At 37.4% G+C, this 16,101-nt stretch overlaps 5 non-coding genes across 5 annotated transcripts; all 5 read right to left on the bottom strand.

Moving 5' to 3' along the window:
• Nucleotides 1-2,682: 2,682 nt before the first annotated feature.
• Nucleotides 2,683-2,755, bottom strand: TRNAF-GAA (transfer RNA phenylalanine (anticodon GAA)). The gene has a single exon. It is a non-coding gene; the product is annotated as a tRNA-Phe (tRNA).
• Nucleotides 2,756-5,600: 2,845 nt separating this feature from the next.
• On the bottom strand, nt 5,601-5,673 carry TRNAF-GAA (transfer RNA phenylalanine (anticodon GAA)). The gene has a single exon. It is a non-coding gene; the product is annotated as a tRNA-Phe (tRNA).
• Nucleotides 5,674-8,518: 2,845 nt separating this feature from the next.
• On the bottom strand, nt 8,519-8,591 carry TRNAF-GAA (transfer RNA phenylalanine (anticodon GAA)). The gene has a single exon. It is a non-coding gene; the product is annotated as a tRNA-Phe (tRNA).
• Nucleotides 8,592-11,435: 2,844 nt separating this feature from the next.
• On the bottom strand, nt 11,436-11,508 carry TRNAF-GAA (transfer RNA phenylalanine (anticodon GAA)). Its single transcript has one exon. It is a non-coding gene; the product is annotated as a tRNA-Phe (tRNA).
• Nucleotides 11,509-14,353: 2,845 nt separating this feature from the next.
• Nucleotides 14,354-14,426, bottom strand: TRNAF-GAA (transfer RNA phenylalanine (anticodon GAA)). Its single transcript has one exon. It is a non-coding gene; the product is annotated as a tRNA-Phe (tRNA).
• Between the last annotated feature and the right edge of the window lie 1,675 nt (nt 14,427-16,101).

Genomic DNA, 16,101 nt, shown 5'->3' with positions numbered 1-16,101 from the left:
AGGTCGTTTTTCTTTTAAAACTCTGAGTGGACCAGCACTGTATTACACAGACGTATGTCGCCTGAGTAGGTAAGCTATGTCATCTCAATACTGACAACTTTGTTCAAGGAGAAGTGAAAGCTGATGCAGACAAGAGTTTACTTTGAAAAAAGTATAAAATGGGATAAATTCGTCATCAAAGTTGATGGCAAGAGAGGTGGAAGCAAGTTTAGAAGGAGGACAGAAAGACAACTTTTTGTTGAAGTTATCATGTTGTTGATCAGTTGATAAAATATTTTGAGAAATAAAGAAAAAAAAACTAGAGCTGATTTCAAGAAATATTTTGCAAGAATGTAGGATCCCCTCGCACCGTGCTGAAAGTCAGGATTGAATCAGGTACCTTAAGCTCTTCAGTCTAACGATCTCCCAACTGAGATATTTCAGCCAACAAGTCCCTGTGGCCTCCTGATGTATTATTAATAATTGTAGACGATACATACAGAACCTGGTCATTCTATTTTCGTTTATAGTTATGTGTTAAAGTGTCCAGTATCATTCAGCAGGTAACTTGGTCTGATGAGTGAATATCCTTTTTAGGGGACAAGGTAGGTAGAATTTTTTTTTCTAAACTCTGAATTGACTTATACTCTGAAACACAGACCTATATGGCCAGGGTGTACAAGCTATGTCATCTGACTACTGACAGTTTTGTATAAGGGGAATTGGAGGCTGATGCAGGCAAAGCTTTACTTTAAAATAAAGCAAGAAGTTGCAAATAAATGAGGCATAGTTGAATACAAGAGAGGTGGAAGCAAGTTTGAAAGGAAGACAGAAAGTAAATAATATGTTGAATTGATTGTGTTATTGATCAGATTGATAAAAGGTTTTGATAAAGAAGAGCGTTGATTTAACTCCAAACAGCTTTTGTGACATGAAAAGCAGAAGTTGAAATTGTGCCGAAACCCAGGATTGAACCAGGGACCTTTAGATCTTCACTCTAACGCTCTCCCAACTGAGCTATTTCAGCCTGTTGGTAGTTTGGGTCTTCATCCTTTCTTTTAAACTTCCCAAGAAAATAGATGCTCAACCTCATGCTAGAGCTATTTTTTAAGATGTCCTGTATCATTCATCAGTTAACGGGTGCAATAGGTAAATAGCATTTTTCGGATCCAGGTTAGGTAGCTTTTGTTTTTTACTCTGAATGGACTAGCACCATATTACACAGAGGTATTTGGCCTGAGTAGGTAAGCTATGTCATCTGAATACTGAAATCTGTGTTCAAGGAGAAGTGGAAGCTGATGCAGACAAGAGTTTACTTTACAAAAAAGCATGAAATAGGAAACATTTGTAGTCGAAGCTGAATGCAAGAGAGGTGGAAGCAAATTTAGCAGGAGGACAGAAAGACAATTCTATGTTGAATTGATCATGTTGTCGATCAGTTGATCAAATATTTTGATAAATAAAGAAAGAAAAACTTGAGCTGATACCAAGAAATATTTTGTGAGAAGCAAGAAACCTCTCAGACTTTTCCGAAACCCAGCATTGAACAAGGGACTTTTAGATTTTCAATCTAACACTCTCCCAACTGAGCTATTTCATCCAGCTGGCCATTTTGGCTTTCTGTTGTATTTTTGATAATTGTTAAAGATAAATGCAGACCCTGGTCATTCTATCTGCATGTGCAGTTATGTGTTAAATTGTCCAATATTATTCAGCAGCTAAATTGGTCTGATGGGTGAATTTCCTTTTTAGGAGCCAAGTTAGTTAGAAGATGTTTGTAAACTATGAATGGACTTATACTCAGACACACAGACCTATATGGCGAGGGTAGGCAAACTAGGTCATCTGACTACTAACAGTTTTGTATAAGGGGAACTCGAGGCTGATGCAGGCAAAGCTTTACTTTCAATTAAAGGAAGAATTGGCAAATAAAGCAGGTAAAGTTGAATACAAGAGAGGTGGAAGCAAGTTTGACAGAAAGACAGAATGTAAAAAATATGTTGAAATGGTTGTCTTATCGATCAGCTTGATAAAAGGTTTTGATCATTATAAACAACGTCAATATGAGTTGACTCCAAATAGCATTTGTGGCATGCAAAGCAGAAGTTCAAAATGTGCCTAAACCCAGGATTGAACCAGGGACCTTTAGATATTCAGTCTACTGCTCTCCCAACTGAGCTATTTCATCCAGCTGGCAATTTTGGCTTTCTGTTGTATTTTTTATAATTGTTAAAGATAAATGCAGAACCTGGTCACTCTATCTGCATGTGCAGTTATGTGTTAAATTGTCCAGTATTATTCAGTAGCTAAATTGGTCTGATGGGTGAATTTCCTTTTTAGGAGCCAAGTTAGTTAGATGATGTTTGTAAACTATGAATGGACTTATACTCAGAAACACAGACCTATATGGCGAGGGTCGGCAAGCTAGGTCATCTGACTACTAACAGTTTTGTATAAGGGGAACTGGAGGCTGATGCAGGCAAAGCTTTACTTTCAATTAAAGGAAGAATTGGGAAATAAAGGAGGCAAAGTTGAATACAAGAGAGGTGGAAGCAAGTTTGAAAGAAAGACAGAAAGTAAATAATATGTTGAATTAATTGTATTGTTGATTATCTTGATAAAAGGTTTTGATCATTATAAACAAAGTCAATATGAGTTGACTCAAAATAGTCTTTGTGGCATGCAAAGCAGACGTTCAAAATGTGCCGAAACCCGGGATCGAACCAGGGACCTTTAGATCTTCAGTCTAACGCTCTCCCAACTGAGCTATTTCGGCCTGCCAGCAGCTATAGTATTCAGCCTCTTTTTTTGAACAATCCCAGAACAGAGATGCAGAACCTGGATTTTCCATCTGAGGTTAGAGCTGTGTTTTAATGTGTCCTGCATTGTTCAGCAGCTAACTGGTGAAATGGGTGAGTAGCGTTTTTGGGATAAATGTTAGGTCGTTTTTATTTTAAAACTCTAAGTGGACCAGCACTGTATTACACAGACGTATGTCGCCTGAGTAGGTAAGCTATGTCATCTCAATACTGACAACTTTGTTCAAGGAGAAGTGAAAGCTGATGCAGACAAGAGTTTACTTTGAAAAAAGTATAAAATGGGATAAATTCGTCATCAAAGCTGATGGCAAGAGAGGTGGAAGCAAGTTTAGAAGGAGGACAGAAAGACAACTTTTTGTTGAAGTTATCATGTTGTTGATCAGTTGATAAAATATTTTGAGAAATAAAGAAAAAAAAACCTAGAGCTGATTTCAAGAAATATTTTGCAAGAATGTAGGATCCCCTCGCACTGTGCTGAAAGTCAGGATTGAATCAGGTACCTTAAGCTCTTCAGTCTAACGATCTCCCAACTGAGATATTTCAGCCAACAAGTCCCTGTGGCCTCCTGATGTATTATTAATAATTGTAGACGATTCATACAGAACCTGGTCATTCTATTTTCGTTTATAGTTATGTGTTAAAGTGTCCAGTATCATTCAGCAGGTAACTTGGTCTGATGAGTGAATATCCTTTTTAGGGGACAATGTAGGTAGAATTTTTTTTTCTAAACTCTGAATTGACTTATACTCTGAAACACAGACCTATATGGCCAGGGTGTACAAGCTATGTCATCTGACTACTGACAGTTTTGTATAAGGGGAATTGGAGGCTGATGCAGGCAAAGCTTTACTTTAAAATAAAGCAAGAAGTTGCAAATAAATGAGGCATAGTTGAATACAAGAGAGGTGGAAGCAAGTTTGAAAGGAAGACAGAAAGTAAATAATATGTTGAATTGATTGTGTTGTTGATCAGATTGATGAAAGGTTTTGATAAAGAAGAGTGTTGATTTAACTCCAAACAGCTTTTGTGACATGAAAAGCAGAAGTTGAAATTGTGCCGAAACCCAGGATTGAACCAGGGACCTTTAGATCTTCACTCTAACGCTCTCCCAACTGAGCTATTTCAGCCTGCTGGTAGTTTGGGTCTTCATCCTTTCTTTTAAACTTCCCAAGAAAATAGATGCTCATCCTCATGCTAGAGCTATGTTTTAAGATGTCCTGTATCATTCATCAGTTAACGGGTGCAATAGGTAAATAGCATTTTTCGGATCCAGGTTAGGTAGCTTTTTTTTTTACTCTGAATGGACTAGCACCATATTACACAGAGGTATTTGGCCTGAGTAGGTAAGCTATGTCATCTGAATACTGAAATCTGTGTTCAAGGAGAAGTGGAAGCTGATGCAGACAAGAGTTTACTTTACAAAAAAGCATGAAATAGGAAACATTTGTAGTCGAAGCTGAATGCAAGAGAGGTGGAAGCAAATTTAGAAGGAGGACAGAAAGACAATTCTATGTTGAATTGATCATGTTGTCGATCAGTTGATCAAATATTTTGATAAATAAAGAAAGAAAAACTTGAGCTGATACCAAGAAATATTTTGTGAGAAGCAAGAAACCTCTCAGACTTTTCCGAAACCCAGCATTGAACAAGGGACTTTTAGATTTTCAATCTAACACTCTCCCAACTGAGCTATTTCATCCAGCTGGCCATTTTGGCTTTCTGTTGTATTTTTGATAATTGTTAAAGATAAATGCAGACCCTGGTCATTCTATCTGCATGTGCAGTTATGTGTTAAATTGTCGAATATTATTCAGCAGCTAAATTGGTCTGATGGGTGAATTTCCTTTTTAGGAGCCAAGTTAGTTAGAAGATGTTTGTAAACTATGAATGGACTTATACTCAGACACACAGACCTATATGGCGAGGGTAGGCAAACTAGGTCATCTGACTACTAACAGTTTTGTATAAGGGGAACTCGAGGCTGATGCAGGCAAAGCTTTACTTTCAATTAAAGGAAGAATTGGCAAATAAAGCAGGTAAAGTTGAATACAAGAGAGGTGGAAGCAAGTTTGACAGAAAGACAGAATGTAAAAAATATGTTGAAATGGTTGTCTTATCGATCAGCTTGATAAAAGGTTTTGATCATTATAAACAACGTCAATATGAGTTGACTCCAAATAGCATTTGTGGCATGCAAAGCAGAAGTTCAAAATGTGCCTAAACCCGGGATTGAACCAGGGACCTTTAGATCTTCAGTCTACTGCTCTCCCAACTGAGCTATTTCATCCAGCTGGCAATTTTGGCTTTCTGTTGAATTTTTTATAATTGTTAAAGATAAATGCAGAACCTGGTCACTCTATCTGCATGTGCAGTTATGTGTTAAATTGTCCAGTATTATTCAGTAGCTAAATTGGTCTGATGGGTGAATTTCCTTTTTAGGAGCCAAGTTAGTTAGATGATGTTTGTAAACTATGAATGGACTTATACTCAGAAACACAGACCTATATGGCGAGGGTCGGCAAGCTAGGTCATCTGACTACTAACAGTTTTGTATAAGGGGAACTGGAGGCTGATGCAGGCAAAGCTTTACTTTCAATTAAAGGAAGAATTGGGAAATAAAGGAGGCAAAGTTGAATACCAGAGAGGTGGAAGCAAGTTTGAAAGAAAGACAGAAAGTAAATAATATGATGAATTAATTGTATTGTCGATTATCTTGATAAAAGGTTTTGATCATTATAAACAAAGTCAATATGAGTTGACTCAAAATAGTTTTTGTGGCATGCAAAGCAGAAGTTCAAAATGTGCCGAAACCCGGGATCGAACCAGGGACCTTTAGATCTTCAGTCTAACACTCTCCCAACTGAGCTATTTCGGCCTCCCAGCAGCTATAGTATTCAGCCTCTTTTTTTTGAACAATCCCAGAACAGAGATGCAGAACCTGGATTTTCAATCTGAGGTTAGAGCTGTGTTTTAATGTGTCCTGCATTGTTCAGCAGCTAACTGGTGAAATGGGTGAGTAGCGTTTTTGGGATAAATGTTAGGTCGTTTTTCTTTTAAAACTCTGAGTGGACCAGCACTGTATTACACAGACGTATGTCGCCTGAGTAGGTAAGCTATGTCATCTCAATACTGACAACTTTGTTCAAGGAGAAGTGAAAGCTGATGCAGACAAGAGTTTACTTTGAAAAAAGTATAAAATGGGATAAATTCGTCATCAAAGTTGATGGCAAGAGAGGTGGAAGCAAGTTTAGAAGGAGGACAGAAAGACAACTTTTTGTTGAAGTTATCATGTTGTTGATCAGTTGATAAAATATTTTGAGAAATAAAGAAAAAAAAACTAGAGCTGATTTCAAGAAATATTTTGCAAGAATGTAGGATCCCCTCGCACCGTGCTGAAAGTCAGGATTGAATCAGGTACCTTAAGCTCTTCAGTCTAACGATCTCCCAACTGAGATATTTCAGCCAACAAGTCCCTGTGGCCTCCTGATGTATTATTAATAATTGTAGACGATACATACAGAACCTGGTCATTCTATTTTCGTTTATAGTTATGTGTTAAAGTGTCCAGTATCATTCAGCAGGTAACTTGGTCTGATGAGTGAATATCCTTTTTAGGGGACAAGGTAGGTAGAATTTTTTTTTCTAAACTCTGAATTGACTTATACTCTGAAACACAGACCTATATGGCCAGGGTGTACAAGCTATGTCATCTGACTACTGACAGTTTTGTATAAGGGGAATTGGAGGCTGATGCAGGCAAAGCTTTACTTTAAAATAAAGCAAGAAGTTGCAAATAAATGAGGCATAGTTGAATACAAGAGAGGTGGAAGCAAGTTTGAAAGGAAGACAGAAAGTAAATAATATGTTGAATTGATTGTGTTATTGATCAGATTGATAAAAGGTTTTGATAAAGAAGAGCGTTGATTTAACTCCAAACAGCTTTTGTGACATGAAAAGCAGAAGTTGAAATTGTGCCGAAACCCAGGATTGAACCAGGGACCTTTAGATCTTCACTCTAACGCTCTCCCAACTGAGCTATTTCAGCCTGTTGGTAGTTTGGGTCTTCATCCTTTCTTTTAAACTTCCCAAGAAAATAGATGCTCAACCTCATGCTAGAGCTATTTTTTAAGATGTCCTGTATCATTCATCAGTTAACGGGTGCAATAGGTAAATAGCATTTTTCGGATCCAGGTTAGGTAGCTTTTGTTTTTTACTCTGAATGGACTAGCACCATATTACACAGAGGTATTTGGCCTGAGTAGGTAAGCTATGTCATCTGAATACTGAAATCTGTGTTCAAGGAGAAGTGGAAGCTGATGCAGACAAGAGTTTACTTTACAAAAAAGCATGAAATAGGAAACATTTGTAGTCGAAGCTGAATGCAAGAGAGGTGGAAGCAAATTTAGCAGGAGGACAGAAAGACAATTCTATGTTGAATTGATCATGTTGTCGATCAGTTGATCAAATATTTTGATAAATAAAGAAAGAAAAACTTGAGCTGATACCAAGAAATATTTTGTGAGAAGCAAGAAACCTCTCAGACTTTTCCGAAACCCAGCATTGAACAAGGGACTTTTAGATTTTCAATCTAACACTCTCCCAACTGAGCTATTTCATCCAGCTGGCCATTTTGGCTTTCTGTTGTATTTTTGATAATTGTTAAAGATAAATGCAGACCCTGGTCATTCTATCTGCATGTGCAGTTATGTGTTAAATTGTCCAATATTATTCAGCAGCTAAATTGGTCTGATGGGTGAATTTCCTTGTTAGGAGCCAAGTTAGTTAGAAGATGTTTGTAAACTATGAATGGACTTATACTCAGACACACAGACCTATATGGCGAGGGTAGGCAAACTAGGTCATCTGACTACTAACAGTTTTGTATAAGGGGAACTCGAGGCTGATGCAGGCAAAGCTTTACTTTCAATTAAAGGAAGAATTGGCAAATAAAGCAGGTAAAGTTGAATACAAGAGAGGTGGAAGCAAGTTTGACAGAAAGACAGAATGTAAAAAATATGTTGAAATGGTTGTCTTATCGATCAGCTTGATAAAAGGTTTTGATCATTATAAACAACGTCAATATGAGTTGACTCCAAATAGCATTTGTGGCATGCAAAGCAGAAGTTCAAAATGTGCCTAAACCCGGGATTGAACCAGGGACCTTTAGATCTTCAGTGTACTGCTCTCCCAACTGAGCTATTTCATCCAGCTGGCAATTTTGGCTTTCTGTTGTATTTTTTATAATTGTTAAAGAAAAATGCAGAACCTGGTCACTCTATCTGCATGTGCAGTTATGTGTTAAATTGTCCAGTATTATTCAGTAGCTAAATTGGTCTGATGGGTGAATTTCCTTTTTAGGAGCCAAGTTAGTTAGATGATGTTTGTAAACTATGAATGGACTTATACTCAGAAACACAGACCTATATGGCGAGGGTCGGCAAGCTAGGTCATCTGACTACTAACAGTTTTGTATAAGGGGAACTGGAGGCTGATGCAGGCAAAGCTTTACTTTCAATTAAAGGAAGAATTGGGAAATAAAGGAGGCAAAGTTGAATACAAGAGAGGTGGAAGCAAGTTTGAAAGAAAGACAGAAAGTAAATAATATGTTGAATAATTGTATTGTCGATTATCTTGATAAAATGTTTTGATCATTATAAACAAAGTCAATATGAGTTGACTCAAAATAGTCTTTGTGGCATGCAAAGCAGAAGTTCAAAATGTGCCGAAACCCGGGATCGAACCAGGGACCTTTAGATCTTCAGTCTAACGCTCTCCCAACTGAGCTATTTCGGCCTGCCAGCAGCTATAGTATTCAGCCTCTTTTTTTTAACAATCCCAGAACAGAGATGCAGAACCTGGATTTTCAATCTGAGGTTAGAGCTGTGTTTTAATGTGTCCTGCATTGTTCAGCAGCTAACTGGTGAAATGGGTGAGTAGCGTTTTTGGGATAAATGTTAGGTCGTTTTTCTTTTAAAACTCTGAGTGGACCAGCACTGTATTACACAGACGTATGTCGCCTGAGTAGGTAAGCTATGTCATCTCAATACTGACAACTTTGTTCAAGGAGAAGTGAAAGCTGATGCAGACAAGAGTTTACTTTGAAAAAAGTATAAAATGGGATAAATTCGTCATCAAAGTTGATGGCAAGAGAGGTGGAAGCAAGTTTAGAAGGAGGACAGAAAGACAACTTTTTGTTGAAGTTATCATGTTGTTGATCAGTTGATAAAATATTTTGAGAAATAAAGAAAAAAAAACTAGAGCTGATTTCAAGAAATATTTTGCAAGAATGTAGGATCCCCTCGCACTGTGCTGAAAGTCAGGATTGAATCAGGTACCTTAAGCTCTTCAGTCTAACGATCTCCCAACTGAGATATTTCAGCCAACAAGTCCCTGTGGCCTCCTGATGTATTATTAATAATTGTAGACGATACATACAGAACCTGGTCATTCTATTTTCGTTTATAGTTATGTGTTAAAGTGTCCAGTATCATTCAGCAGGTAACTTGGTCTGATGAGTGAATATCCTTTTTAGGGGACAATGTAGGTAGAATTTTTTTTTCTAAACTCTGAATTGACTTATACTCTGAAACACAGACCTATATGGCCAGGGTGTACAAGCTATGTCATCTGACTACTGACAGTTTTGTATAAGGGGAATTGGAGGCTGATGCAGGCAAAGCTTTACTTTAAAATAAAGCAAGAAGTTGCAAATAAATGAGGCATAGTTGAATACAAGAGAGGTGAAAGCAAGTTTGAAAGGAAGACAGAAAGTAAATAATATGTTGAATTGATTGTGTTGTTGATCAGATTGATGAAAGGTTTTGATAAAGAAGAGTGTTGATTTAACTCCAAACAGCTTTTGTGACATGAAAAGCAGAAGTTGAAATTGTGCCGAAACCCAGGATTGAACCAGGGACCTTTAGATCTTCACTCTAACGCTCTCCCAACTGAGCTATTTCAGCCTGCTGGTAGTTTGGGTCTTCATCCTTTCTTTTAAACTTCCCAAGAAAATAGATGCTCATCCTCATGCTAGAGCTATGTTTTAAGATGTCCTGTATCATTCATCAGTTAACGGGTGCAATAGGTAAATAGCATTTTTCGGATCCAGGTTAGGTAGCTTTTTTTTTTACTCTGAATGGACTAGCACCATATTACACAGAGGTATTTGGCCTGAGTAGGTAAGCTATGTCATCTGAATACTGAAATCTGTGTTCAAGGAGAAGTGGAAGCTGATGCAGACAAGAGTTTACTTTACAAAAAAGCATGAAATAGGAAACATTTGTAGTCGAAGCTGAATGCAAGAGAGGTGGAAGCAAATTTAGAAGGAGGACAGAAAGACAATTCTATGTTGAATTGATCATGTTGTCGATCAGTTGATCAAATATTTTGATAAATAAAGAAAGAAAAACTTGAGCTGATACCAAGAAATATTTTGTGAGAAGCAAGAAACCTCTCAGACTTTTCCGAAACCCAGCATTAAACAAGGGACTTTTAGATTTTCAATCTAACACTCTCCCAACTGAGCTATTTCATCCAGCTGGCCATTTTGGCTTTCTGTTGTATTTTTGATAATTGTTAAAGATAAATGCAGACCCTGGTCATTCTATCTGCATGTGCAGTTATGTGTTAAATTGTCGAATATTATTCAGCAGCTAAATTGGTCTGATGGGTAAATTTCCTTTTTAGGAGCCAAGTTAATTAAAAGATGTTTGTAAACTATGAATGGACTTATACTCAGACACACAGACCTATATGGCGAGGGTAGGCAAACTAGGTCATCTGACTACTAACAGTTTTGTATAAGGGGAACTCGAGGCTGATGCAGGCAAAGCTTTACTTTCAATTAAAGGAAGAATTGGTAAATAAAGCAGGTAAAGTTGAATACAAGAGAGGTGGAAGCAAGTTTGACAGAAAGACAGAATGTAAAAAATATGTTGAAATGGTTGTCTTATCGATCAGCTTGATAAAAGGTTTTGATCATTATAAACAACGTCAATATGAGTTGACTCCAAATAGCATTTGTGGCATGCAAAGCAGAAGTTCAAAATGTGCCTAAACCCGGGATTGAACCAGGGACCTTTAGATCTTCAGTCTACTGCTCTCCCAACTGAGCTATTTCATCCAGCTGGCAATTTTGGCTTTCTGTTGAATTTTTTATAATTGTTAAAGATAAATGCAAAACCTGGTCACTCTATCTGCATGTGCAGTTATGTGTTAAATTGTCCAGTATTATTCAGTAGCTAAATTGGTCTGATGGGTGAATTTCCTTTTTAGGAGCCAAGTTAGTTAGATGATGTTTGTAAACTATGAATGGACTTATACTCAGAAACACAGACCTATATGGCGAGGGTCGGCAAGCTAGGTCATCTGACTACTAACAGTTTTGTATAAGGGGAACTGGAGGCTGATGCAGGCAAAGCTTTACTTTCAATTAAAGGAAGAATTGGGAAATAAAGGAGGCAAAGTTGAATACAAGAGAGGTGGAAGCAAGTTTGAAAGAAAGACAGAAAGTAAATAATATGTTGAATTAATTGTATTGTCGATTATCTTGATAAAAGGTTTTGATCATTATAAACAAAGTCAATATGAGTTGACTCAAAATAGTTTTTGTGGCATGCAAAGCAGAAGTTCAAAATGTGCCGAAACCCGGGATCGAACCAGGGACCTTTAGATCTTCAGTCTAACACTCTCCCAACTGAGCTATTTCGGCCTCCCAGCAGCTATAGTATTCAGCCTCTTTTTTTGAACAATCCCAGAACAGAGATGCAGAACCTGGATTTTCAATCTGAGGTTAGAGCTGTGTTTTAATGTGTCCTGCATTGTTCAGCAGCTAACTGGTGAAATGGGTGAGTAGCGTTTTTGGGATAAATGTTAGGTCGTTTTTCTTTTAAAACTCTGAGTGGACCAGCACTGTATTACACAGACGTATGTCGCCTGAGTAGGTAAGCTATGTCATCTCAATACTGACAACTTTGTTCAAGGAGAAGTGAAAGCTGATGCAGACAAGAGTTTACTTTGAAAAAAGTATAAAATGGGATAAATTCGTCATCAAAGTTGATGGCAAGAGAGGTGGAAGCAAGTTTAGAAGGAGGACAGAAAGACAACTTTTTGTTGAAGTTATCATGTTGTTGATCAGTTGATAAAATATTTTGAGAAATAAAGAAAAAAAAACTAGAGCTGATTTCAAGAAATATTTTGCAAGAATGTAGGATCCCCTCGCACCGTGCTGAAAGTCAGGATTGAATCAGGTACCTTAAGCTCTTCAGTCTAACGATCTCCCAACTGAGATATTTCAGCCAACAAGTCCCTGTGGCCTCCTGATGTATTATTAATAATTGTAGACGATACATACAGAACCTGGTCATTCTATTTTCGTTTATAGTTATGTGTTAAAGTGTCCAGTATCATTCAGCAGGTAACTTGGTCTGATGAGTGAATATCCTTTTTAGGGGACAAGGTAGGTAGAATTTTTTTTTCTAAACTCTGAATTGACTTATACTCTGAAACACAGACCTATATGGCCAGGGTGTACAAGCTATGTCATCTGACTACTGACAGTTTTGTATAAGGGGAATTGGAGGCTGATGCAGGCAAAGCTTTACTTTAAAATAAAGCAAGAAGTTGCAAATAAATGAGGCATAGTTGAATACAAGAGAGGTGGAAGCAAGTTTGAAAGGAAGACAGAAAGTAAATAATATGTTGAATTGATTGTGTTGTTGATCAGATTGATAAAAGGTTTTGATAAAGAAGAGCGTTGATTTAACTCCAAACAGCTTTTGTGACATGAAAAGCAGAAGTTGAAATTGTGCCGAAACCCAGGATTGAACCAGGGACCTTTAGATCTTCACTCTAACGCTCTCCCAACTGAGCTATTTCAGCCTGCTGGTAGTTTGGGTCTTCATCCTTTCTTTTAAACTTCCCAAGAAAATAGATGCTCAACCTCATGCTAGAGCTATTTTTTAAGATGTCCTGTATCATTCATCAGTTAACGGGTGCAATAGGTAAATAGCATTTTTCGGATCCAGGTTAGGTAGCTTTTGTTTTTTACTCTGAATGGACTAGCACCATATTACACAGAGGTATTTGGCCTGAGTAGGTAAGCTATGTCCTCTGAATACTGAAATCTGTGTTCAAGGAGAAGTGGAAGCTGATGCAGACAAGAGTTTACTTTACAAAAAAGCATGAAATAGGAAACATTTGTAGTCGAAGCTGAATGCAAGAGAGGTGGAAGCAAATTTAGCAGGAGGACAGAAAGACAATTCTATGTTGAATTGATCATGTTGTCGATCAGTTGATCAAATATTTTGATAAATAAAGAAAGAAAAACTTGAGCTGATACCAAGAAATATTTTGTGAGAAGCAAGAAACCTCTCAGACTTTTCCGAAACCCAGCATTGAACAAGGGACTTTTAGATTTTCAATCTAACACTCTCCCAACTGAGCTATTTCATCCAGCTGGCCATTTTGGCTTTCTGTTGTATTTTTGATAATTGTTAAAGATAAATGCAGACCCTGGTCATTCTATCTGCATGTGCAGTTATGTGTTAAATTGTCCAATATTATTCAGCAGCTAAATTGGTCTGATGGGTGAATTTCCTTTTTAGGAGCCAAGTTAGTTAGAAGATGTTTGTAAACTATGAATGGACTTATACTCAGACACACAGACCTATATGGCGAGGGTAGGCAAACTAGGTCATCTGACTACTAACAGTTTTGTATAAGGGGAACTCGAGGCTGATGCAGGCAAAGCTTTACTTTCAATTAAAGGAAGAATTGGCAAATAAAGCAGGTAAAGTTGAATACAAGAGAGGTGGAAGCAAGTTTGACAGAAAGACAGAATGTAAAAAATATGTTGAAATGGTTGTCTTATCGATCAGCTTGATAAAAGGTTTTGATCATTATAAACAACGTCAATATGAGTTGACTCCAAATAGCATTTGTGGCATGCAAAGCAGAAGTTCAAAATGTGCCTAAACCCGGGATTGAACCAGGGACCTTTAGATATTCAGTCTACTGCTCTCCCAACTGAGCTATTTCATCCAGCTGCCAATTTTGGCTTTCTGTTGTATTTTTTATAATTGTTAAAGATAAATGCAGAACCTGGTTACTCTATCTGCATGTGCAGTTATGTGTTAAATTGTCCAGTATTATTCAGTAGCTAAATTGGTCTGATGGGTGAATTTCCTTTTTAGGAGCCAAGTTAGTTAGATGATGTTTGTAAACTATGAATGGACTTATACTCAGAAACACAGACCTATATGGCGAGGGTCGGCAAGCTAGGTCATCTGACTACTAACAGTTTTGTATAAGGGGAACTGGAGGCTGATGCAGGCAAAGCTTTACTTTCAATTAAAGGAAGAATTGGGAAATAAAGGAGGCAAAGTTGAATACAAGAGAGGTGGAAGCAAGTTTGAAAGAAAGACAGAAAGTAAATAATATGTTGAATTAATTGTATTGTTGATTATCTTGATAAAAGGTTTTGATCATTATAAACAAAGTCAATATGAGTTGACTCAAAATAGTCTTTGTGGCATGCAAAGCAGACGTTCAAAATGTGCCGAAACCCGGGATCGAACCAGGGACCTTTAGATCTTCAGTCTAACGCTCTCCCAACTGAGCTATTTCGGCCTGCCAGCAGCTATAGTATTCAGCCTCTTTTTTTGAACAATCCCAGAACAGAGATGCAGAACCTGGATTTTCCATCTGAGGTTAGAGCTGTGTTTTAATGTGTCCTGCATTGTTCAGCAGCTAACTGGTGAAATGGGTGAGTAGCGTTTTTGGGATAAATGTTAGGTCGTTTTTATTTTAAAACTCTAAGTGGACCAGCACTGTATTACACAGACGTATGTCGCCTGAGTAGGTAAGCTATGTCATCTCAATACTGACAACTTTGTTCAAGGAGAAGTGAAAGCTGATGCAGACAAGAGTTTACTTTGAAAAAAGTATAAAATGGGATAAATTCGTCATCAAAGCTGATGGCAAGAGAGGTGGAAGCAAGTTTAGAAGGAGGACAGAAAGACAACTTTTTGTTGAAGTTATCATGTTGTTGATCAGTTGATAAAATATTTTGAGAAATAAAGAAAAAAAAACCTAGAGCTGATTTCAAGAAATATTTTGCAAGAATGTAGGATCCCCTCGCACTGTGCTGAAAGTCAGGATTGAATCAGGTACCTTAAGCTCTTCAGTCTAACGATCTCCCAACTGAGATATTTCAGCCAACAAGTCCCTGTGGCCTCCTGATGTATTATTAATAATTGTAGACGATACATACAGAACCTGGTCACTCTATTTTCGTTTATAGTTATGTGTTAAAGTGTCCAGTATCATTCAGCAGGTAACTTGGTCTGATGAGTGAATATCCTTTTTAGGGGACAATGTAGGTAGAATTTTTTTTTCTAAACTCTGAATTGACTTATACTCTGAAACACAGACCTATATGGCCAGGGTGTACAAGCTATGTCATCTGACTACTGACAGTTTTGTATAAGGGGAATTGGAGGCTGATGCAGGCAAAGCTTTACTTTAAAATAAAGCAAGAAGTTGCAAATAAATGAGGCATAGTTGAATACAAGAGAGGTGGAAGCAAGTTTGAAAGGAAGACAGAAAGTAAATAATATGTTGAATTGATTGTGTTGTTGATCAGATTGATGAAAGGTTTTGATAAAGAAGAGCGTTGATTTAACTCCAAACAGCTTTTGTGACATGAAAAGCAGAAGTTGAAATTGTGCCGAAACCCAGGATTGAACCAGGGACCTTTAGATCTTCACTCTAACGCTCTCCCAACTGAGCTATTTCAGCCTGCTGGTAGTTTGGGTCTTCATCCTTTCTTTTAAACTTCCCAAGAAAATAGATGCTCATCCTCATGCTAGAGCTATGTTTTAAGATGTCCTGTATCATTCATCAGTTAACGGGTGCAATAGGTAAATAGCATTTTTCGGATCCAGGTTAGGTAGCTTTTTTTTTTACTCTGAATGGACTAGCACCATATTACACAGAGGTATTTGGCCTGAGTAGGTAAGCTATGTCATCTGAATACTGAAATCTGTGTTCAAGGAGAAGTGGAAGCTGATGCAGACAAGAGTTTACTTTACAAAAAAGCATGAAATAGGAAACATTTGTAGTCGAAGCTGAATGCAAGAGAGGTGGAAGCAAATTTAGAAGGAGGACAGAAAGACAATTCTATGTTGAATTGATCATGTTGTCGATCAGTTGATCAAATATTTTGATAAATAAAGAAAGAAAAACTTGAGCTGATACCAAGAAATATTTTGTGAGAAGCAAGAAACCTCTCAGACTTTTCCGA

Source organism: Triturus cristatus, chromosome 8 (genome assembly GCF_964204655.1).
Source record: "Triturus cristatus chromosome 8, aTriCri1.1, whole genome shotgun sequence".
Lineage (NCBI taxonomy): Eukaryota > Metazoa > Chordata > Amphibia > Caudata > Salamandridae > Triturus > Triturus cristatus.
The sequence above is the reverse complement of the archived record's forward strand: the minus strand, read 5'-3'. Positions and strand labels throughout refer to the sequence as shown.